The 7674-nt window shown below is 40.1% G+C and overlaps 1 pseudogene; it reads right to left on the bottom strand.

Annotated features, from left to right (window-relative positions):
- Positions 1-3247: 3247 nt before the first annotated feature.
- Positions 3248-6240, bottom strand: LOC102495206 (inactive phospholipase C-like protein 2 pseudogene; annotated as a pseudogene).
- Positions 6241-7674: the final 1434 nt, after the last annotated feature.

Genomic DNA, 7674 nt, shown 5'->3' with positions numbered 1-7674 from the left:
TGAGAGATTTTCACTGTAGGGCGCATGCGCTCGCCAGACAGACAGAGAGAGACATAGAGACAGAAAGCGAGAAATCACCCCCTGGGGGGATGGTCACGCCGCAATCCCTTCTCCTCCATTCTCCTCTCGGGATCTTGGGCACACACGCACACGCACCCGGCGTGAGTTTTAAGCCACCGGGTCCAGGACACGAACCGCGGTCGACTATGTGGGAGTCCAGCGACATAGCCATTACGCTAACTGCTGATTCCCTGGGTAAAGTCTTTTTTACAAGCAAAATGAGAAATAGTAATTGACTGTTTAAAAAAATAATTGGAATAATAATAAAGGTAATGATGATCAGGAAAAATAATGAAAAGCTATTAGATGATGAAATGGAGATTGTAATGTCTATGTATTGACTGATATGCATGGTATTCTTTCTGGAAAAAGAAATGTAATACACTGTATAGTTATATGTGATTCAATGTAATATAAACAAGATTATGATGATAATAAATAAATGGGAAAAAAAAAGATGGACACTATTTACAGTAGAGTCATTTGATACTACCGGTGCCAAGTGATCAAGGTTAACATCGACAATGGTAAGTTACATTGTGTGTGTGCGCAGCCTTGATATGATGTGATAGATATGACACTTCACCTCTTTGGGTATTTTCTTTAAGCACTATAACCTTGGTCTAATTATGAGAGTATTAGACAATTTCAATTGATTGACTATACAAAACACCAGATTGGTACTCCTCAAAACTCTCAAGGAAAGACAAACAAGGAAAGTCTAAGAGCCTGTCACAGCTAAGAACTGTCTAAAATGTCAAGAATACTCAATATAAGATGGTATTCTAGATGAGAACTTAGAACAGAAAAAGGACATATATTAGAGACTGAGGGAATCAAAATAAGTATGAACTTTAGTTGATAATAGTATATGAGTATTAATTCTTTGTAAGAAATTTATTTTACTTATGGTTTAATAAAGCTGAGTGTGGAGTTTTGGGAAACTCTTTGTAATGTTTTGCAAATTTCCTGCAAATTTAGAACAATTTTAAACATATAAGGTTATTTTGGGGTCAGTCCATGGTGTGGTGGTTAGGGCAGTTGGACCCCACATGTTTGACTTGAGAGTTTGAGTTCTAGATGTGAAAATTTGAGGAACACATGATGTGTGTGTATGCAGGCCTCAAATCCCAAAAGAAGTGGGGGAGAGAAGATTATGGCATAGTTATCATCCATGGTGGATGCTTTCTCATTTTCTCTCTCTCTCCTTCTATCTCCCTCTGGTGAGTGTGCATGCCTTCTGGCACAATTTTTAAAAAATGTTATTCGAAGAAAAGTGAATTTCAACAAATGTCCAGCTATGGAGGTGTAGTGATGGTCAATGCTTTGTCATGCTGAGGTCACATGAAAATGTCTTAGGTTTATATCTAAAGGTCTCCATATACATGCTCAGTGCCCATCTACCCATGAAACTGGCTGGCTGATGTTGGGGTTGGATTGCAGTGTGAAGACCCCATTGCAGATGCATATCTCTCTCTCTCCTTCAGATAAGAAATAAACAAACTTTTTAAAAAAAAGTCAAAGCCACATTAGACATCTATAAACAATGTCAAGGCATTTCAGAAACATTACTCTTTAACAGTCTTTCCAGTAAGACCTGCACATTTTAAATTCAAAGCAATGAGTAAAGAACTATAGGTATAATGGAGTTCTAATTACTTCATAAACTTTTTCAAAACTGAACATGTATTTAATAATTACAATAGACTTTTGAAGGTAGAAAGTATATTCTTTTTAACATGTATCAGTGTATGAAGAGTTAATTTCAAAATTACACAGCTAAAAAGATATGGAAATATAGTTTGAGTCCAAGTAAAGAGAAATCTGAGTAAAATAATACTACATCCTTCTAAGTCTGCTTTGTAATGAAGGTTTCAGTTATAGAGTAGAAAGAAAAAAATTAAAAATAAAACTCATATTGAAACAAGTATAGGGCACCATCAGCGGAATGTAAATTTTAAATTTCCGAAACGAATGAAGACTAATGAGGATTCTTAGACAGTGCTGAAAAATCTTTAAAATTCAAAAACTGTGCAACGATGCGAGGCCATCTGTGGCTTCGTTGTAAGTTAGGTGAGTACCTGGAATGACTGACAAGGTAGTGGGCCATCCTTCATACACACATCAAAGGAGCACCCCAAAGTCTGCTGGGGTTCCAACTTACTGTAACACGAGACCATTCTGATCCATGTGAAAACTAGGCAACAAGGCAAAGAGGCAGAAAATGCATAGAATGTGTTATAATAACATTGAAAGACTGAAACAGTCGAATGTGGATTCAGAGGTTGGTTACAAGTTTTTTATCAGTTAAACTTCAAGAAATGAATAATTATTATTGTGATGATAACAATAACGCTAAGCATGAGAGTCTAAGTACGATGCTAAGTTTGTATTCAATGAAAGTGTATGCCATGTTATAAAGTCATATAAAAATACTATATTGAAGTCCTTAAATATATAGTTTTATTTGTTAAATATACACCAATTTTGGGGCAATTTTTATCATAAAACATCATTTTAATGAAAACACTATCTCATATGATGAAAAACTATTTACAATGTGTTGCTTCCAGGCTGGTTGCTCTTGCATCGACTCTACCCGGGTACTTCAGCCAGGGAGTTTCAGTCCAGTTGCAGGTCCTTCTTGTCCTTGATGGCTCTTCGAGGTCCCTGAGTGTCCAGGGCACTGGTACACTTACATTCTACTTATTCACTATGTCTCAGCAAGCATGCTGCCAAAATTGTCTAGAACCCAGAGACTCTGGCAACCACCCAGAAGTAAAATGCATTTGTTTCCAATAAATACTAACTCGACAATCCAGTCTATTTCTATCTTGAGACATAGTTTTCATTTAGGAAAATATCTGTTTCTCAATGAAAATAGAGTGAATAATCTGTTCTTCATACTGGGACTGAATTAGGATGTTTTTGTATACAAAGATAACATACTTTTGCCAAGAATATTATTTCTTGTTAAAGAGTTAATTTGCCTTGACACACAGGATTGCTACATACATTCACAGTTTTAATAGATTGTAATTAGTTATTCCAGTTGTGCTTTAAGATCCCCCATGTTAGACTCATTAGTGAGTGCAAAGCAAATGTCTCATTCTACTATAGTTGGTCCTAGAGTTATAATAGTTGGTCCTAGAGTTATAAACCCCACAATGACTGATAGAGTGCTCTCTCATTCCCTGGTTTCATTGTTTGGCTTTTCAGGTAAGACTTCCAGGCTCATGGCTTCTGAACGTCGGCATTTTCAGTGTCTGATTTATTCAGTCCACATGAAACAGCAGCATAATGGATTTGCGTCAGGTTCTCCAAAGTCTTGTTCTTAGCGTATTTCCAAAGATCCGTTTTTCCCTTTAAGAGGGTTATATTCCAGGTAAAGCTCTCCACTGTCATTTTGCAGTTCTCATTCCTTCAGACCTTTCTTGGTGCCGATGCTGTACAAATGCTCATGGAATTCCACGGCTGCTTTCCGACAATGTCTGATCTTTTCATATACAGCGTCTACATTTTCCATCAATACCTTGAGGGACTGAATCGTTGTGTCATATGTTGTTACTGTCTTCTTCAGAACCTCTGGCATGATCCCCTGCAGCTCTATGGTGGGATACTGCTCCTGAGACTGAGGGCCACCAGGGCTGTGTTATCAGGCCCCAGAAAGCCAACATGTACTGCATGAGATTGGCCATGAAGAGAGAGGCCACACAGCTCTTTGAATGACAGCACTGGGCTTTTCATACTATGTCTTAGGTGTGTGGCATTGTGGATGGAGGTCTGGGCATTCTTGAATACCTCATCTACTGTTTTAATCCACAGTGTTCTCAAAGATACGTGTTCTCAAAGATGCGTATTTCTTGGATTTCTTCTTTTTCCTCACAGAAAGGCCCTTCTTGTGCCGTTTCCTACCTCGTCTTCAGTTAGTACACGTGGGCCAGGACCTCGCAGTCAGGGACTTCAGGGGTACCAGGCAGTAGCCCATCTGCAATCATTCAAATTTACTGATCGATAAATTCGGCCCCCGTGTCGTCATCATCCAGCACTACAAAGCAGACCATGGTCAGTTCAGGGAGGTTGATTTGAAATTCTAGGGTTTCATCAAACTTCCATTCTGGTGCACTATTTTTGGCCTTTGTTCTGCACAGTCTGTAGGGATGTAGTGGATTTCCACGTAGATGTAAGATCCACCACATTGCCTTTGGCTCCTAGTCCTTTGTGTTTGGGGAAGTTCTGCACACTGATGATTTTTTTTTTTTTTTTGGTTAGCTTTTCTTTTTTTTTTTGACTCCAGGTTGTGTGGGCTGGCCAGAAAGACAGACGAGAGAGAGAGAGAGAAAGTGAGAAATCACCCCATGGGAGAATGGCCATGCCATAATCCCTTCTCCTCCATTTTCCTATCAGAATCTTGGGCATGCACGCACATGCACCCAGTGTGAGTTTAAACCATTGGGTCTGGGACTCAAACCGCAGTCGAATACATTGGAGTCCAGCGACATAGCCGTTATGCCAACTGCTGTTCCCCCACCGATGATTTTGAAGTGAAGAAGCTGAGGCAAGACTCTCAGGACTGAGTCCTTGGTGTGGGCGCTCAAGGAGACTTCCTCCCTCATGACCAAGGCTGCAGAACATAGTCACAGTTTCCATTCTGCCTAAACTAGCCACCACGCAGGACCATTATCAGCTCTGGCATCTGAAATTTCATAGCTACACTTTGACAACCACACTTCCCAAAATCTTGAGGATTCATGTTACAAGAGTCGATCCTCATCTGGCTAGGAAAACCTCCTCCAGAAAACAGCTGTTGTGATTTACTAAGTACCCAGGATTTTCATTGACCTACTTGCTGGCAAGCACTTCTTTAAAGGAAGACTTCCCAGTAGTCTGGACCTGAAATGTCACCTGAAAGTCTTTGAGCTGAACATAACCACAGATGCTGGCCAGTTCCCACGGTTTTTTACAGAGCTGAAATTGCTTCACTGGCACGTTATTGGGTTGCTCTAGGTTTTTTTCTCACCCTCTGGGACATTTCTGCTCCTTCATCTTCATCAGTTAGCATCCCTTCTACTCTGGAGCAATTTGAGCTCAACTTCTTTGCTTTAGCAGCATTTTTCCTTTCAGGACACCTGGGGATGGCAGGCAAGATTCCTCTACATTGGGTGATGCGGTAAAGGGCTTGTTTCCTAAAATTTTCTTCATGCATCGAAACGTTACCTTCTGTGGCTTAATAGAGCAGTGATTTTCTAAACATAAGATGAGAGGATACTCCGAAGCAAAGAATTTATACTTGTTAATAATATCAATGACACTGCAGAAGTTGACCTGAGAGGTCATGGTGTGGCCCACATAAATCACAGGTTTGTTATCCGGCCCATCCCATACATCAAATCCAATGCTCCAGCAGCTCATTTTAAGAGCTCGCATATATCCCATGATGTCAGAGGGACCTCGGAACTGATCCTCTATTAAGTATGTGTTATGAGTTTATAAAGTAATGAGACAGAGATTGCTTCATATCCTGACAGACCTTCTTATGTTCCGGATCAAATATATAACAGTCAGGGGACATAAGGTAATTAGTGAATCTGCCAATGGAAAGCCAGGTCTTTTCCTGACCCTCTTAGAATGGCTCGTATTTGTGAATAATTTCAAGGCTTATTTCCTCATTTATATGTGCCACACCTTATCCTACCTCAAGAAACATCATAAGGTCCTTGGTATCAAGGAGTTCTTTATTGCTTGAAAACTGTTAAGGAAATAAATTTCAGGTTTAGTACAAAGCTCATGAAAAACTTCAATAAGTTCTTCCTTAGTGACTTCAGTACCAGCTTTGTCCTTTGATTCAACTCTTTGAACTTTAAGTTTAATTTTGTTCATTTTCAAACCATGACTGAGATTTTGGATATACTGCAAAGTATTACACAGGGTGATATGTCTGAGGTTATTTACATTGATTTCACTAAACATTTGTGAAACCCAAGATGTCCTCATGTTGTCTTGGCTCTTGGCTTTCTCAAGATCCTTCTTAAATGTCTCCCACCTCAGGCTCCGCATGTCAGCATCCAGTAAGAAATACCTAGGACAAATTCTAGGGTTGGAGCAAGCCTTTTTGAGTTCCAAACCTTCCACCACGGAATTGATACAATTGCTGGCACTGCTGGTCTTCTCTGTCCTCATGCTGCTGAATGAGACTTTTTTTGTTCTCATTTCTGTTTCAGACTATTCTTGATAATACTGCTCCAGTGGGGCAGGCTGCCCCACTTGCTTTCCCTGAGAAGGGGATAGGCGGCCAGGCTGGAGATCCGGGCAAGTACAACACCCAGGGTTCCCTGCCCAGGCTGACACAAATTTCGTCCCTGGACATGCTGATTCTGCAGTCTCTGTTGGAAACCATGCCATTGTCTTAGCATGCCCACCTGCGGTGGCCCTCATCCCTCACACACTGTGAACTGCCTGCCTTTTTTGGAAATTTTGCTCTGGGGCATGTGTGCTCCCCAGAGAGGACCAAGGAGAGAGGGCCACATTGTAATTCCTTCTCCTCTATTCTCCTCTCAGGATTTTGGGCATGCATGCAGACACATACTCCATGTATTTTTCAAGCTGTCGGGTCTGGTACTCAAACCACACAGTTGCATTTGGGAATCAAGCTGCTTTAACCACTGCTCCATCAGCTGGTCCTATCTCCATAAATCTTCTAAAAAAGAAATGTACTAAGCATTTCATTATATTACTTTACTCATTTATAAACATCTCATCTTAGTAGAACTAGAGTTGAAATTTGCAAAAATAATCTGTTTTATCTAACAATTATTACTAATAACATTGGAGATGAAAATGTGGAATAAAAGACTAGCTATGTGAGTGTAATGGGAAAGGTAGATTTAGAATTACATATTTTATTTTATCAACTCAGAATAGTAAGATCATAAAGTCATCATATGAATAGCAGCACGTTTATATATAGCAGGAGAATCCTTGATTAACTCACAACTAATTCTTGTAAAAATTACATCTTTGGGGGACCAGTAGATGGTGTAATGACTACATTGCTGGACTCCCACTATAATAGTCCACTGCAATTTGAGTCTCAGACCCTGCTGTTTAAAACTTGGGCCAGACATGTGTGCATGTGTACCTGAAGTCTCAAGAGGAGAGTGGAGAAGGGATTATGGTGTGGCCACTACCCTGGGGGTGATTTCTTGCTTTCTGTCTCTCTGGTGAATGCACATGCCCTATAACAAAAATCTCTTTAAAAATATTAAATTTGGGGGGACTATATTATGACACAGCGGTAATACAGTTGAACCCACATAGGAAGGTTGTAGGTCTGTCCTGGGATCTCCTTTCGAATATGTGCCCATGATCTCAGCTGGCCAGGGCTGGGGTAAGTCATGTGTGAAGACACCGTTGAGTGCCTGTCTCCAGATATCTCCTGTCTGACAGACGTTTTGGCCTCCTTTTATCTATAATATCTTATAGTTCGGGTAGCCTCCTCACAGACCTTGCTACTTTGGCAGAAACTTCATTCCACAGAATATTATGTGGTAGATTACAGCTTTTTACATATAAAAAGCTTCATTTTGTTTCTTTAAAAAAATTATTTGTTCTATG

This window comes from Tupaia chinensis, unplaced genomic scaffold (genome assembly GCF_000334495.1).
Source record: "Tupaia chinensis unplaced genomic scaffold, TupChi_1.0 Scaffold000452_1, whole genome shotgun sequence".
In the NCBI taxonomy this organism is placed as follows: domain Eukaryota; kingdom Metazoa; phylum Chordata; class Mammalia; order Scandentia; family Tupaiidae; genus Tupaia; species Tupaia belangeri.
This window is presented reverse-complemented; position numbering and strand designations above follow the sequence as displayed.